The 18,478-nt window shown below is 33.9% G+C and overlaps 2 pseudogenes; both read right to left on the bottom strand.

Annotated features, from left to right (window-relative positions):
- Window position 1: 1 nt before the first annotated feature.
- On the bottom strand, window positions 2-850 carry LOC131935289 (large ribosomal subunit protein eL21-like; annotated as a pseudogene).
- Window positions 851-8,380: 7,530 nt separating this feature from the next.
- Window positions 8,381-17,868, bottom strand: LOC131935314 (eukaryotic translation initiation factor 3 subunit D-like; annotated as a pseudogene).
- Window positions 17,869-18,478: the final 610 nt, after the last annotated feature.

Here is an 18,478-nt window from a genome sequence, read left to right as displayed (position 1 = left end):
GTCAGGCTTGCTGACAAAATGGGCTTACGCTTGGCTGGGCGGGATCTCTCTTAGTGTTAGCTTTAACACCTGTCTCCTTAGATTGTTTCTTAAGCTCTTCATTCTTCTTGACGCATTTCAAGAAATCAAGACGGCAGTTACTGTGCTTAATATGCTCAACTCTGACATTGATTTGTTTAGGGATAATACGGTTGCCCAACTGTTTATTGACAACCACACCAAGAGCATGAGGGGTTACATTGATTTGTTTAGGGATAATACGGTTGCCCAACTGTTTATTGACAACCACACCAACCAACAGCACGAGTTGTTAAATTGATTTGTTTGGGGATAATACGGTTGCCCAACTGTTTATTGACAACCACACCAAGAGCATGAGGGGTTACATTGATTTGTTTGGGGATAATACGGTTGTCCAACTGTTTATTGACAACCACACCAACCAACAGCATGAGGGGTTACATTGATTGGTTTGGGGATAATACGGTTGCCCAAATGTTTATTGACAACCACACCAACAGTATGAGGGGTTACATTGATTTGTTTGGGGATAATACGGTTGTCCAACTGTTTATTGACAAACACACCAAGAGCATGAGGGGTTACATTGAAAACGCGACCAGTCTTTCCGTGATAGAACTTGTGTGGCATACCTTTTTGAATGGCACAATCACCCTTAATGTCAACAATGTCCCCACGTTTGTAAACTGACATATAACGTGATAGATTGGTCACACCTTTGTTTTCTGAATCTACGTGAGAACATGTACCGCGTGCCGCGGCGATAACCTTTTGGATTTGTCATTTTCAATCACAATAAGTTTGTCCTGTCAACCACACGGCTTTAGGAAGAGGACAGAAAGTCAAAACGATAGACTTTTTTTTTAAGTAAGTAGGGTGAAATAAGTTTTTTTTTACAGCAAAATGTTATAACGCGCATTTCACGTTGATGACGTAACGTTAATGAATCAGCAGTCACAAAGTATATTACAAAAAAAGTGACCTATTAAAAAAGTTTTTGTCATTTTTTAATACAAAATCAATTTACTTTTTTTATGCTGAATGTAATTTTTTGTAAATATTACATATGCAATTATTTGTTGGTATTCGAAAAATACTATGGTAATTTGATTGATGCATACTTTTTTGGTACTTCTTATTTAAACTTTAAACAACAAAATATTGTGTAAGTTGTTTCCCTTATAAAATGTAATATAAATGTCAAGACTGTAGGGTGTACTCATGTCTGTGCTGCTCGATTTATGTGTAGTTTAATCTTGGTTTACATTGACCCTGGTGTAGAAATAGATTTTTTGGAAATGTGAACATTCATAATATAAATAGATATTCAAATAATAGAAAAGCAGTAATATATTTACAAAATAGAAATTATGCTAATTTACAAATATGTGACTCTTAAAATCAAGTTAACATCTTTCAAATTAAATACGAGACATATAATGAAATGATAAAGCTTAAAAAAATGACACTCGCATAGTTTAGAATTGTCTGTATTTATTATGCAATGAACAATTAATCAAAAGTTCTCACAAGTGTACATATTTTTTTCTTGTATTAAGTTAATTTAACAGAGTAATGTTTATTTCAGGCATCACTTCCGGGGGGAGGATTGAAGGCACGTCTACCACCCCCCCCCCCCCCGCCCACCCATACACACCTTATAAAAGAAAACGGATTTATATAAAAATAGCTGCTATTTAAATTATCCGCTCCCACCCCCCCCATCCTCCTACTGAACATTTTGTTTACCCCCCCCCCCCCCTCACACTTTCTTTATTGTTTGACATCAGAACAGTAAATACAATTTTTTTTAAGTCAACGTATTCCCACAAAAGTATATGCTATTGGTACAAATCATATACCACATGTTTCTAATTGTGTTGTTTAACAAAAACTAGTATAACTTTTTTTCATTTGCAATTAGTTCGGTTAAAAAAATAAACACGTCTCATCATTATTATTTGATTGTTCTTGTTTGTTTTTTTTTTTTTAACTTGTTGCTTCCATTTTTCATGAATTTTTTTTTGTTAAAACAACAGCTATGGTCTCGGTTAGATGTAACATTGTCTCCATTTCTTCTGATTGGTGCTGATATATTTATACATCCAATAACGATCGTTTTAGTCTTACACTTGAACTTATTGATGCATAGTTAGCTCCTGAAGCTAAAGCTACCTTTACTAACCATTCTTTGAAGACATATTAGCAAGATCTTGTCTTTTCTTTTGGACTTTCTTGTGGTGACATATGTTAACCTTTTTAACTCTAGAAAACAAAATAATTTCATCTGGTCTTTTTTTTTTACTTTTTATTGATGTATAGTCAGCTTCTGAAGCTAGAGCAACCTCTGCTAAACTTTCTAGCACTACAAAACATAATTGCAGAATAGTGTATTTTCTTTTAGACTTCCTAGATCTCATGACTGACCTCCAGTATTAAATCTACTATCTGTTCCACTTCAGTTGTATGACCCAATACTGTAAACTGTACTCTCGAGGGGCCATCAAAGCTTACATCTACTTCCTGAAATATTTCTCAATATCATTCATTAGATAAACTCTGTGATAAAACTGCCACACCCCCAGCGTGATTTAAATATACTAGATGTCATCTGTATAGTTTTTACAATCATTGCAATACTTGGATGGACAAAGAGCATAAGTTATTGCACCATTTTAACGTTGTTTTATAATAACTGACTGTTATATCCCAGATGACCATCGTACATAGTTTCCTTTTTTTGCGTTTTGAGTTTGGATCTGCAATATCACCGTAACAAAGTGGTACCTCGACATTATAATCCCCCGACATCTGGTTTTATTTTAGATACTTGCTAGATAAAATTTGCTTTGATACTTGAGGATAAAAATTGGGAATAACCAATATTAGCGCGAATGATAGTTAACACCCTAAACATGTTTCAGCTGAATGTGCATCGGGGCTAGTTTATGACAAATACCTAATTTATGTTTGAAACATTCTAAAATGATAGAAAAAAACTAACCTTGGACACGTTTATTTTAACGGCCAGCTTGGAAATATGAAAAAAAGTGTGGCAAAAAGGCAATGACAAGCTGAGAGAAAAGAGGGCGAGACAATAGGGCTGGTAAGTAGGTCACCAACTAGTTCTATGTCTCATGCAGGTTTTATTCAGCCGTAGAACAGGTTGGTGATCTACTTACCAGCCCTACTAAGTTAAATAAACCAAACATTCTTTTTTTTTCTTTTTTTTTTATTCACAAGTTTGAGAGTAAAAAAGAAAATCGTGACGTAAAAAAATCATTCAATTATCAATGAACACTAATGAATTCCTGATGTAGACTAATACTCTAATTCAGCATAAGGCGTTCCAACCAATTATTTGACTGTGTGACTCAATCGACAAAGTAAAAATTACGGCAGCAACTGTGTTTTCATTTGAACTAAATTACCCCGTGTGGTTTTTCTATATTTTCCTGCTAACATGTTTACATATAATCACGTCCTTCTGACAAAAAGTATTATGATAAAATGTAAGACTATTTTTGATAACTTAAAATACGACGCTAGAGTGACCGCAATAACTTGTCTTTAAGCCCCATCTTTGTTTAAATAGATGTATTTAGGTAAAACATACAAATCTTTAAAAAAAAATATATGTAGATATTTATAATTTAGATATGTGGATTAAAAAAGGATATATTTAAACACCGAATTGATATATTTTAAAACCTTTAAAAATACATGTTTATAAAATAAAAGACAAACAAACAAATAAATAAATTGTTTTTTAAGTCTCAGATTATGTAATTCTTTTCAGCTCGCCTGAGCTTTGTCCCGAAGGTGACCACTGTCTAATTACTTGTATTTCATCACGTGACATACGAGGACCGTAGTAGATTTACAAACCTCCGCTATCTTCATCTCTTTCTTAAATATACATATAATACTTAGAAACGTTTAGTGGTAAGGGTGGGGGTTATAAAGTAGTAAGCTGGCATAATCAGTGTTCTGAAAAGAAACAGTGACATACAGTTATGAAGAAGTTTTTGAATTTTGGGGGGGGGGGGGGGGTTGGAGTCGGGGGTGAAAGCTACCAGTCTGTTCATCCAAAAGTGTTTTCTTTTTTTAAAACGTTTTTCTTAACTCAGCTTCGCGTTTGTTTGTTTGTTTGGTTGTTTGGATGTTTGTTGTTAAAATTGACATCGAAAATTAGCCCACTTCTGATTGCTCTAGAGACCTGAAATTTGGCATGCATGCTACTTTCGCCTAACAATTTCAGATGCAATCATAAAAACTAGCAATTAGTGACCGTAATTAGCTTAATTTAATTACGCCCCAAGGACCATAACATTGAGGACATGATTTCTAAAGATACCGACAAGACTGGAGGCCTATTGACACAGTTACTTCGGCCCCAATCGATGTGAGCGCGCTGATCGTATAGTGGTTAGTACTTCGCGTTGTGGCCGCGACAACCCAGGTTCGAATCCTGGTCGCTCAAGATTTTTAGTCCGTGTATTTATAAACACTTTTTTTAAAAACCACGTTTTTCATGTGTAGCAACGGACTAAAAAGGAGAAAATAAAATACTTAAAAAAAAACGTTTAAAAAAACCACGTTTTTTATGTGTAGCAACGGACTAAAAAGGAGAACGGACACGGTAACACATTGTTAACGGTGACACGGTTGGTACGCTGGGCATGCTAAAATACACATAAACACGTTTTTCCTTAACTCAGCTTCGCGTTTATTTGTTTGTTTATGGGAGATTTGATCACGTGATTCGTGAGTAGATCTCCACGCCAGCAACGTAAATTAACCCTTTCTCTGTTTAAAGCGTATCGGTCGCTCAAGATTTTTTTAGTCCGTGTATTTAAAAACACTTAGTCAAGTCATACTTAATCAAGTGATTAGATAAAGTAGAAAAAAAACTATATAAAAAACTTTTTAAAAACCACGTTTTTCATGTGTAGCAACGGACTAAAAAGGAGAAAATAAAATACTTAAAAAAAACTTTTTAAAAAACCACGCTTTTCTTGTGGACTAAAAAGTAGAAAATAACTATTTACATACATTTGATGACAAAAAACGTGGGTACGTTCACCATCAAATTTCCCGACCCATCTGCCCGACCCACGTTTTTAGTCATCAAATGTATGTAAATAGTTATTTTCTACTTTTTAGTCCACAAGAAAAGCGTGGTTTTTTAAAAAGTTTTTTTTAAGTATTTTATTTTTTCGTTATACACTTGTTTAATTTGTAATTTATTTTTGGTTTAAATTAAAAACCATTAATATTTTTATATGGAAAAAGTAGCGAAAACATGGCACCAACTTATCAAATGATAAATCGCTCTATATTTAGCATTAAGTAATGAAATCTGACAAAAGTTTCACATTTAGAGTTAGATCCAATATTAGAGGACTTGTTAATAGATAATGTCATTTTACATCATTGTTTCAAAGACATTTTTTTAAAATTTTTATTGTATCTTTTGTTATTAAAAAAAGTATGTTTTATTTTATTTCTATTATTTATTTTTGTTGTGTTTCTTAAATTAATGTACTAATATTTGATTGTTTCCCCTGCATAAAAAACATTAGAGTTACCTTTACCTAAACAATGCTTTGTCATTTATTCTCTATTACTGCGATCTATGGCAAAGCATAATGTTTATAATTATATTTGCGGTTTGGGATGTGGGCCCCATATTTTGTTAACTTTTGAAAGAAAATAGACTGTTTTTTTTTTACTTCATAAGTAAGCTATCATTTATCGGAGTTATTACACTTACACTTATTTAAAAATATGTTTAACTTAGCTTTCTTTCTTAAAAATAATGCGTTATCTCATATACGCTAAATTCTATATATATTTGATTATTGTTAAAATCTTTGTATCACAAATACATGCCTTCTAAAAGCGTGTTTATACAGTTGTACCCAGTTTACCATTACAGATGTAGCGGATAGTGTCTATGATGGACATGCACATTTTACAGCTAGAGAATAGGTCTGTGATGTTCTTATGTTTGGTATGATTGACATATTGTTCTATTTTTCTCTGTTGCTGGGTAGGGGAGTGAGTGGACGTGTTTTCTTCACGTGTATTGTTATTTCAGGGGTGGGCGTGAATACTGTTATTGTTACGTGTCGGGTTAAGGTTTGGTAAGTCATTGTTTATGGTGAGTATGTGAGTTGTGTTCAGCCCCACGTTGTTGTGTTATTCCCCTTAGACCAAATGTTGGTATTCAGTTTACTAGGTGTGTGAACGAGAGTTGATGGGTTGATTTGGACAGAGGGCTAGGCGAATATATTACGGGTGTATGCACGCACTAATACTGTGGTCCAAACTTTGTGTAGTTTGTTGTTTGTACTTCTTAAAGTCGACCTTAACAGCTGGTGGCAAGTAAAAACAAGAAGAACTTAGAAATAGACCGGCTGTACAAAAACATCAACCCCTGAAGCGATCGCAATTTACCGGGACTTGTCACAGTCGCTGGTATTGTTTAAGGATAAATGTTTAACATATAAGGTGTTTATTGCCTGAGACTTGTCACAGTCGCTGGTATTGTTTAAGGGTAAATGTTTACCATATAAGGTGTTTATTGCCTGAGACTTGTCACAGTCGCTGGTATTGTTTAAGGGTAAATGTTTACCATTTAAGGTGTTTATTGCCTGAGACCTGCCACAGTCGCTTGAATTGTTTAAGGGTAAATGTTTACCATATAAGGTGCTTATTGCCTGAGACTTTCATCGTCGTCACAAGATGGTTGTTATCGTCGTCACATCTGAATTTGTATCATCGCCACTACCGAACTGTTACTGTCGTCGTCAGCAAACTTTTAACGACGTCCCTACTGAACTTTGACACCATAATATTTACTACCAATGACAGAGAGTTGCTATGGGAATAGGGCTGGGAATTTCAAGGTAAGTTTTTATTTTCTATTGGTCTTTAGCGGGTACATACTTTCGGTTTTTTATCATTTGTCAAATACAGAAATCTGCATTTTACAGATTTCATTCCGTCTCCTCTCTCTTTCTCTCTCTCTCTCTCTCTCTCTCTCTCTCTCTCTCTCTCTCTCTATTGATATAAAAGGTATACGAAATGGCATCAACCTAGCTATAGCGGTACTCAAGTTATCGTGTTCACAGTCACAAACACACACACATACATACACACATGCACACACACAGACATTCGGAAAACATGTTTTTTTTTTTTTTCGACTCACGGGGTTAACATGGCCCGGGGACAAACTTTCAATTTGCACCCCCCCCCCTCAACTTTCAATTTGCACCCCCCCCCCCTCAACTTTCAATTTGCACCCCCCCCCCCTCAACTTTCAATTTGCAACCCCCCCCCCCTCAACTTTCGATTTGCACCCCCCCCCCCCTCAACTTTCGATTTGCAACCCCACCCTCCTCAAACTGCAAGTATGCAGCTAAAATGACATTTTAATTTGTTTTTACAACCCATTTTGCCCCCCCCCCCCCCCTGCCCCCCCCCCCCCCTCCATCGCTACGCCTCTGTGTGTGGGTTAGATGTAACATTTTCTCCATCTCTTCTGATTGTTGCTGATATATTTTTACAGCCAAGAAAGAACGTCTCCGTCTTATATTTTAACATAATGCTGTGTAGTCAGCCCCTGCAGCAAAAGCTACCTAAGCTATTTTTTTTAGCACTAAAAAACAGAATAGCAGGATCTGGTCTTTTAGCCTTCCTTCATCTCATGTCAAACATCCAGTATTAAATCTACTATATGTTCCTCTTCAGTTGTATGACCCAATACTGTCGACTGTTACTCCAGATGTACAATCACAGCATACATCAGCTCGCAGTATTTTATTATTATTTTGAAATTATTTATTTATTTATTTTAAGCGAAAAAAGTTAAAACAAAAATGTTCGCATAAGCAAAATATCATACAAAAATAGTTTACACAAATAGTATAATTTTATCAATTTTTTAATCCTTTTTATTTTCCAATTAAAAACAAATACAATAACATCCCACGCCGTTTGGGTGGATATTTACAAGGTAGATACATTGATGTACAGAAAATAGGAGATACATAGCGAAATAAGTAAATGAATACGTAAGTTGTTAAAATATACTTATATCATTTTTTTTAATTTAAAATGTTTATTTTTCACTAGCTTCCCAACAAAATTAAAATCTTTAACTTATAATGTAACACCCTTGAGGGGTGATAATCTAAATACTTAAGAAATGAAAGATAAAATACACATTTTAAATTGTAAGATATAAATAGCAAAGCCAGACCTGCTTTTTAAAAAGTGGGTACAACTATACACTGATCAATTGAAACTTTAGTAGCCTCAAGAATGTCTAACTTTGGGTCCTTGTTTACATCATCTATACAATTGTTTTAGCTCCAATTACACACGTTCTTCATCATGAAGAAAAAATATTCAAGCTGTCTCAAATCAATTTTACTTTTCGACTTCATCATCATCATCATCGTCTGAATCATCATCTGAATCATCGTCATCATCATCGTCGTCGTCATCTTCATCCTCATCTGACTCAAAATTGTGATCAGGAATATCATAGATCCTAACAACAGGCTTGTTTGGATCTTTCATGATGAGATATTTGCCTTCTTTCAGTTTCATACACGTGTCCACGATACATCTCAGAATATCCCAAGCATTATCCATGTTCAAGTTGATCTGACTGGCAAATTCTACAGGCTTAAACTGTTGGGTTCCAAGTAGCACATGCTTGGCTGTGTCTTTCACGTGTAACCGAGACACATATCCAAATTTAATCTGGTCAGATCCTGCCAACAAAGCACTGACAGTCCATTTGGCTAATTTACAACTATTGTTTTTAAGTTCAGTGGCAAGAACAGCACATCTCTGGCTGTCTAAACGACTGCGCCAATCAACACCACCAGAAAACCTTGAATCCCATTCATTTAGAGACTTGATATTCATAAACTGAATTTCATTATTAGGACCATTTGTCACAGCATCATGCTCTGTTCGAGCTATCAAGACAATATCCTTACCAAGATCCCATTTACGATACCTGTATCCAACAGAAGCTACTTCTGAATCATCAGCACCTTGGATGAAGGGATTGGGCTTCTAAAAGGTGTATTTTTCCTCATTCATTCTCAAAACGTGCTGAGAAAAGTGGTGGTTAATAAAAGTTGCCTCAAGAGCCAAACTACGAGGGGAGTTAGTGCTAGCACTGCCATCTTCTTGAGGGGGTTCTGTTGCTGTCTCACTTACAGTGAGAAGATCAAAGTCAGAGTCATCACGTTTGTCAAAGAATAACTTGTTTCCAACACATGGACAACAACATCCCAGGAATAGGATGAGCGGGGGCAACACATCATTGTTGCTAATATAGCATCGGTTGCAAACACATTTCCTTGGCTTTTAGCCAACTGTCTAATGATGGGATCATCTGTTGTGGTAACCTTGTGAAAAATTAGGTTAATCCTTTTCAACCTTTTTTTTTTCATTTTTAGTTGTGACTCTGTCATAATATTTGTCATAAAACTCCATGGAGCCACATGTCATCAACTCTTCTCCTTCTTTAATATCAGAAAGATTAAGCTTTGTCAGTCGAGGGAAATTCATCTCTTCAACTACGACCCAATCATCCTTGATTTGCACAGATGCATCACGGTTTCTAATAGGCATTTTGCTTATGTTCTCCTGCATTTGTTTACCAAATTGTTTCTGCCATTTTTTAAGCAGTCGCTGCCTATCCCTCTCACGATTCTTTTGAGTCTTGGTAAGAACAAGCATATTAGCTTGAGTTTGCTGCTGGCGTCGTTCTCTATCCCTGCGTTGACGATTCTGTTGAAGCAGACGACCTCTTCTCTGGTAAACTGGTTTTTGGACCCTTGAAGTGTCCACCAATTGAAAAGTGCTTTCATCCTCTTCATGGTAATAGGCATATTGACTCCCACCTCCAAATGCAGAATTGTATTTTCCTAGATATCTCTTATCTTGATAAGTGCTTCCTGTCCAATCAGATACCTTTCCAAGACGAACATCTTTAGAAAAGGCTGATAGGGCATATCTTTAAATTGATCGGGTATTTGATTGGGTCCCCATCCATTCGGGTTGTCCTAAATTTGCGGCGGTATAAGGTGGGCAGTCGACATCTTTATTACATAAACGTGAAAACTGGTCTGAAATCAATGTACGTACGCTTTCGACCTGCGCTTATACACTATGGTATACTTATATCAAAATAGTAATAATTCAGATGTATGGCTATCATCGTTAACATTTATCGAAGATCAGTCACAATATATATAACAAGATATTAAATATCTTTAAACGGTTTTCACAATTGTAAATACAAAAGTAATTTCGTTATATTTTGATATCAAAATAAATCTATTAAATGGTACATACGAACAGTTTAATAAGTTTACGTAAATGAATATACAACAGTTTAATAGATGTATACTATTTTGTACTACTAATGCACACTTTAATCAACACAATAATGTGTAAGTTGTTTCCCTTATATATTATCACATCGCAGCAACAGTATTCTCATTTCCGTCTTAACTTAATCGGTGAGCTTAGCACAGAGACATGACAATGTGTTTAATACATTTTATTTAATGTAATTGTTGTGTATGGAATAATTACTGCAAACAATTGCAACAGCATTATTCGTTTGTATTGTTTTATTATCCTATTCATTTAATAAGGAATATTTTAGGCTCTAAACTTTAGGGGTAATGTTATATCGTTAGTTTTGCTGTCAGCTATTATTCACGTATTTAACTTGGGATTTAAAATCTTTTTGGGGGGATTTAAATGCCCTATATATCTTTCTATAGACAAACAGGACAACTTTTGTATAGAAATGTATCAAATGATTATCAGGACTGTAGGGTGTACTCATGTCTGTGCTGCTCGACCTATGTGTAGTTTAATCTTGGTTTACATTGACCCTGGTGTAGACATAGATTTTTGGAAATATTAACACTGATATTATAAACAATTATTCAAACCATAGAAAAGCAGTATTATACTTTAAAAACAGAATGTATGCTAATTTACAAATATTTGAATCTTTATAAAGCTAATATTTTCCAACTTAAATACGAGACAAATAATGAAAGTATAAAGCTTAAACAGTGCTCGTACGGTTTAGAACTTCCAATATGTATTAAGCTGACAACAACGAATCACCTGTAATATTTTACAATAAAAATTGTATATAGTGGTATTGAAAGATTGGGTAGATACATTTAAAGATGTTTTCTCTAGTCTATATGTTCTAGTTCATCTACTTTTGTCTTTAGTTGTTAAAACAGAGAAATTTTTATTTCAGGAATCACCAAAGTGGGGGGGGGGGGGGATTGGAGGGGCGTCAGCCAACATCCAAACCCCCTAAAATAATATAGAATGTATACATAAATGTATACTTTAAACACATTCCGCTCCCCCCTCTCTCTTTATCCATCCCACCCCCTCCCCCCTCCATCGGAGAAAAAAATGGAAATTGTTAGGCACAGTTTGACATAGACACATTATTTTCAATTTGCCTTAACTAAACTTATGCCCAAGAAAATATGTGATATTGCTAAAAATATTCATCTACCACATGTTTTTAATTAAAGTTTTTCATGAAATTTTTTTATTTGCATTTAGTTCGTTAAAAAAATATTTTCAAAAACATCATTTGATAGTTCTCGTTTATTGTTTTCTTTGTCTTCCACTCTTCATAATTTCCGTCGTTACAAAAAAGCATTGGTCTGGGTTAGTTATAACATTTTCTCCATCTCTTTTGATTGTCGCTGATATATTTTATCTGCCAAATAAAAACACTGTTACGTTTTACATGTGCAACTATTGATAAATAGTCAGATCCTAAAGCTAAAGCTACAATAATTTTGACTTCTTTTAACTTCTCTAACACCAGAAAAGTAAATAACAAGATCGTGTCTATTGTTTTAGACTTCCTAGATCTCATGACTAACCTCTGCTCTTCTTCACTTGTATGACCTAATACTGTAGACTGGTCAGAGGCGTTGCGGGGGGAGGGGGGGGTGAAGGTACATGTGTCCCCGGGCGCCGACCAAAGGGGCGCCAAAATAAGCTCATTTTAGCTGCTATTTTGAATTAGAATTATAAAACAATATAATGGGGGGGGGGCGTCAAATTGAAAGTTTGTCTCGATGCGCGGGTGGGGTCGCTACGCCGCTGAGACTGTTCTCTAGGAATGATAACATACTTTTCAAAACGCCTTCTTTATGTTATGTTTTTAAAACCCGTTCTACTTAGGGTATTTATAACAACTTTAGAACAAAACCCAAAGTTTGATCGAAAACATTGTTTATGTACAACATCCGTTGGAAAGTGAAAACATTTTTATGATACCATTTTTCTTTATACATTTAAACTATTTTACTCTCACGTGATTCCAATAGTTTAATAATCTACATTTTAACCTAGTATAATCGTTCATCGTTCCGTGTACCATGAAACTTTGGGGAGATGATTAGATCACTCAATGGTAGGGTTCTGCAAAAAAAAAAAATAATGTTTAATATTGCAAGGGCGGCGCCCCCCGGGGGGAGCGATTTTTTTTCTCTATACACGGTATATAAAAAAATAAAACTCGGATGCGGTTCATCCGAGTGCCATGAAACTTTAGGGAGTAGATGAGAATACTCCCGTGAATATTTCTGCAAAAATGAAAACTAAAGTATCTTATGGGCGGCGCCATATAGGGTACAACTTTCGTCAATACACGGTTTAGCACTTGAAATTGCTTGAAATTGAAACAAGTTATGAGCCAGATTTAACCAAACTTTCAAGAGTCATACAAGGCCAATGCTCCCATTGATGTAATTATTGTAACATATTATTCTAAAATTACAGTTGCATTCTTTGATTACTAATTATATTATTCTAGCACAGCTAGCTAAAATACTTTGTTTTGTATTTACTTATAAGAATAAAGATAGTTTCGCATTTAAAGCTAATTCTTTATTTTATAAAAAAAACATCAAATGTATATACCTAATCTTAATTAATCAAATACCATAACATTATAATAAAAAGTATGCGGCTCTTTAAAACCTGGGAAATTTGGAAAATTTTAACTTTTGGCTCTTCAATCCCAAAAGGTTGCCGACTCCTGGGATAGGTTATCGGTCTTAGCCAAAAGGCCGAGAAATTATAAATAAAATAATATAATCGGAAAAGGCCAAATAAACTGTAAGTGTTATTATATTATCAGGCACAAAGTTTAGGACAAATTATTTAACATCTTTAAATGGTTCTTGCGTTTTTAAATACAAAAACAATTTAATTCAATTTTTATATCATAACTTTTTCTCTTAAATGATATATACTATCGTAAACGTTTATATTAGAAAATTAATATAATAATGTAATAGATGTATAATATATTTGAACTGTTTAGGTACAAGTTAATCAACAAAATAATTGGTAAGTTGTTTCCCTTATAAAATGCAAATTAAGTCCCGATCATTTATCACACCGAAACAATATAATTCTAATATGTCTTTCTCTTAATTTGTGAGAGCAGCACAGAGATATGAGTCAGAACAATTTTATTTTATTTAATAAGTCTGTAGAGTGTATATGGAATAATTACGTCAAATAATTGCCACAGTATTATTTATGTTTGCTTTGTTTTATGTTCCTATTCATTTAATATGTAGTAGTTTAGACGTAATTTTCTATCGTTTGTTTTGTTGTCCGCCGTTCTTCGTTTATTTAATGTTTGATTTAAAATGTTTTTTGGTGGATTTAAATGTGTTCATTTTTTTTATAACTATTATCATTTAATAATATTTTTTTTTTTGGTTCATTCCACTTTTTGATTTTTTTTTTGACGTTACAAAACCAGTTATGTTGTGGGTACGATGTAACATTTTTCCTTCTCTTCTGATTGTTGCTGATATAAAACTTGCAAGTATTGATGTATAGGCAGCTCCTGAAGCATAGTTTCAGTTTTCTAGATTGGCAGCTTTAAAGAGAAGATGCATTTGTGTTGGTTCACATTCAGTTTAATAGCAATCACAAAGCCATGTTACTTTTGTGTTTATAATATCGTTTGTATTTATTTTACGATCATAATCAAATAATGTGATGACTTTGGTTGACATTTGGCAAATGTATTTTAGTTTCCCCTCAGTTCTATATAGCAGTGGATAGCACTGTCACCTTGGGCTGCGGGTGTTGTCATTTAAATTAAAGTAAATAACATGTAACTGTTTTATACTTATATATATATTGTATGTTATATTAGTAAGATTTGACTCTGATCGAGAATTGCAATACATAGTTCTTTTATTTGTATTAATTCGATGTCTTTAACCTATTAGGGGTAATATGCAAAATGTTCTATTTAGCATTTTATCTTTCCAAAAAACTTAATTTGCGCTAAAAGTAAAAATTGAAAATACCAATTGTACAATACAATACATTAAAATAATAATGTATCATCAGACATGCATGTACTATTTTATGATGAAACTAATGATAACAGTAACTATTGTACATACCATATAATATGAAAGTGGTTGTTAAAGCAAACATGCATTACATTGGATGAAAAGAAAATGATATTCTGAAAAGCTTAGCATAGTTCCTCATACAAAAAAATATCGCAACTGACGTAGTAAAAACTATGGAATTAATACACACGACAGTTTCTGATCATTTTTTAAGTACATTTTTATTTTAATATATTACTTTAATTTTAAAATGTTTGTACTAGCTGTCGCCGCTGTATCTTGTTGTAGTATGTCTTGATTAGTTAAATGACGGTGGGTAGTCTAATGTTTTCTTCACCCACAACTTCCTCATATATGTCGTCTTACAGGAATAGCAAATACAATGTTTATTGGTGTTCTTTATAATTGGTTGTTATGTCGTGTGTAAAGGTTGATGAATTGTCCGAAAAATTGTGAAGCTGCGGTTGTTGGTGTAGGCCAGGGGTCGGCAACTTTTTGAGACGAAAGAGCCAAAAGTTACAATTTACAACATTACCCGGTTAATAAAGAGCCACTAACTATTTTATGTCAATAGTATATTTGTTTAGTATGATATATATATATATATATATATATATATATATATATATATATATATATATATATATATATATAATCCTAAACAAATATACTATATACATATAATTTAAAATAAGTAGCTTTGAATATATGAAATGATCTCATTAGAATTTGTGTTGAGAGGATATATTATGTAAGTCAGAGTACTTGCATTTGTTTTGAATAGCTCAAATCTCTCCGTGGAAACATCCTTCATTTTGTTTATAGTAATGTTCAAGTGATTGAATAGTAGCATTGGTTTCTCAACGATATTTTTTTCAGATTTTTCTTAATTAAGTAATTTACTGCTCACCATGTATTTAAAAAAAAGCAAGACATACACTGGGTTTTCCTTTCAGTTTTACGCTTAGCTGGCTTAGTTTCTATCAAGTTGAATGTTTTAATTCAGAATGGACAATGTAATAGGAGGTACACTGAGATAGGGAGTAACTATATATTCTGATAGAATCATCACCATCATCATCACTCCTTTGTGGCCCCTGTGGAGCAAGGGGCTGCAACTACACATCTCCAGCGGACTCGGTTTTGGGCTGCTTCTCTAATCTGTGCCCATGAGAGCCCAGCTGTTTTCGCCTCTTCCTCAACCGTTCTCTTCCATGTTTTCCTTGACCGGCCCACCCTCCTTTTTCCATAAGGATTCCAGTCCAATGCATGTTTTGCGATGTTTTCTTTTTCTTTTCTTAATGTGTGTCCGATATAGTGAATGTTTATTGTTTATATCTATTGTTATATCTATTATTACTGGGTGTTGCAGACTAATATTTTAATGAGTTTTGAAAATAAAAAAAATGCTTATTAATATTTGTGCATGTAGCTAAAGAGCCGCAACTGGACACCAAAAGAGCCGCATGCGGCTCACGAGCCGCAGGTTGCCGACCCCTGGTGTAGGCCATTGAGTTGATACTGGGTTCTAGTTTGCTAAGATTTCCAGGGCCTTTATGATTGTGTCGCTGTTGAGTGGGTGGGGTGGGGGTAGGACATCTGAGGGTGCCGCTGACATTGTCTTCCCTGTAGATGGTGAATTCTAATGTATAAAGTCCGTGATGTTTGGTGGTGTTGTTTAGTTCTTTTTCGTAAACAACTGCCGAGAAATATCAAGTATCTACTTGGCCGTAGTTGAGTTGTAGAATATTGTGCCGACTAATCAGTCGTCTGATAAAATAACTGCGTAAGTTATGCTGTCCATTGGCTTTTAATTACTATTATTATTTTGTGTCACTTTTTTTCATTTGTATAGTTAGCTCCTGAAGCTAGAGCTACCTCTGCTAACTGTTCTAATACTTGAAAACAAAAAAACAACATCTTGTCATTTCTACTATAATGCCGTGATCTCATTACTAACCTCCAGTATGAAATCTACTATCTGTTCTTCTCAGTTGTATGAACTAATACTTTAAACTGGGACTCTAGAAGGACAATCAAAGCATACATCTTCATGCAGTAATTTTTTACTTTTTTTTTAAAGCCAAAAAAGTCAAACATAAAAGCATAAGCACAATAACATGCAATTTAAACAAATAGTTTACATTACTCCGAATTGAAATAATTTTTGTTTTAACTGATGTCACATTCATTAATAGTGATACTTTTTGCATTAACTATAAGTTTTCCAAAATTAAATAAATGAAGACAGATTAATGGACCAGGCTTAAAGTATATGGCAAAATATATAAATGGTTCTTTGGATTTCAAATACAAAAGCAATTTTTAAATGTTTATATAGAAACTTATCTAATTTAAGACATTTACGAATGTGTAACTTGTTCTAGAAAATTATTATGAAAATATAATAGTTGCATTTTTTTTGTACTTCTTTGGTATACTTACTCAACAAAATAATGGGGAAGTTGTTTCCCTTATAAAATGTAAATTAATTTAAGTCCGCTTTATTTATAGCATCGAAGCAATATAATTCTAATAGGACTATACGTCTTTCCCTTATTCGGTGAGCTTAGCACAGAGACATGATTCTGATCAATTTTATTTTATTTAATAAGTGTGTAGAGTGGAGAGAATAATTACGGCGAACAATTGCAACATTATTATTCATGTTTGTTTTGATTTATTTTCCTATTCTTTTAATTTGATGTATTTTAGATGTAACATATTGTTTGATTTATTGTCCGTCATTCTTTTCTTATTTAATGTTTGATTTAAAATGTTTTCGGGTGGATTTAAATGTGCCAATATGTCACATTTTTGGTCAGTATTAACATTAAATATGATAGTTTTTTTTCTTTTTTTTTTTCTTTCACTTTTTTATGATTTTTTGTCGTTACAACAACATCCATGGTTTGTGTCAGATGTAACATTTCCCCCATTGCTTCTGAGTGAATCTGATATATTTTTTACAGCCAACAACGTACTTTTTAGTCTTATACTTTAATTTATTATAATATAAGCATCTCTTATATAGTGACATGTGCTAACTTTTCTGACATTTGAAAACATACTAGCAATATCTTGTATTTTTTTAGACCTCCATGGTATCATGACTAACCTCCAGTATTAAATCTACTATCTGTTCCTCTTCAGGTGTATGACCCAATACTGTCGACTGGTACACTAGAAGGACAATCAAAGCATACATCAACTCGTAGTAATCTTTCTCAATATTCATTAGATAAACTCTGTGATAAAACTGTGGAGGTTCCATCAACTGCCTTACCCACAGCGTGATTTGAATATACCATATATCAATGTTGGGATCTTTGCGATTATGGTCTTTACAGTTATGGTGCATCAGTTATAGCATATTTTTAACGTTGTTTATAAACACTGACTGTGATATATCAGTTTAAAATAAAACTTTTCAATGGAATTTTTATTTATAGTTTAACATGAGACACAGTAATTAGAATTTGTTTTAGTTAATTTAGGCCCAGACAATTATTTACTATGCCTATAGAACCTATAATATATGTTTCTAATTAATGCCCAGCATTGAAATGCAAACAAAATTTCCTTTTTTCGTTATACCCTATAACGAAACATAAACCAAACACGCAAAGTAATGTATAGAGGCATGTTAAATTATCGTTTACCCTGCCAGAGGCGTAGCGATGGGGTGGCGGGGGGGGGGGGTGCGGACCGCACAGGGTAACGTCAATTAGGGGGGGGGGGTGACACCAAGGCAAAAAATAGCAAAATATATACAGAAAAATGATAATCCCACTTATTTAAGTGATCAATTGGAATACGTTGAATAGTCTTTTAAGTGCAAAGTTGACAAATCCCGACAATGATGGAGAGGGGGGGGGGGGGGGTGACACCATGCTAATGATATAGAAAACACGCTACATCAAGGTGTATTTATAACCGGCTATAGATAAAAATCGTTAGTATAATGTGAA

The sequence above is a fragment of the Physella acuta genome, unplaced genomic scaffold, assembly GCF_028476545.2.
Source record: "Physella acuta isolate Inbredline_101_S28 unplaced genomic scaffold, ASM2847654v3 ptg000142l, whole genome shotgun sequence".
Taxonomy (NCBI): Eukaryota; Metazoa; Mollusca; class Gastropoda; family Physidae; genus Physella; species Physella acuta.
Note: the sequence above shows the minus strand (reverse complement) of the source record. Positions and strands in the feature narration are given on the sequence as shown.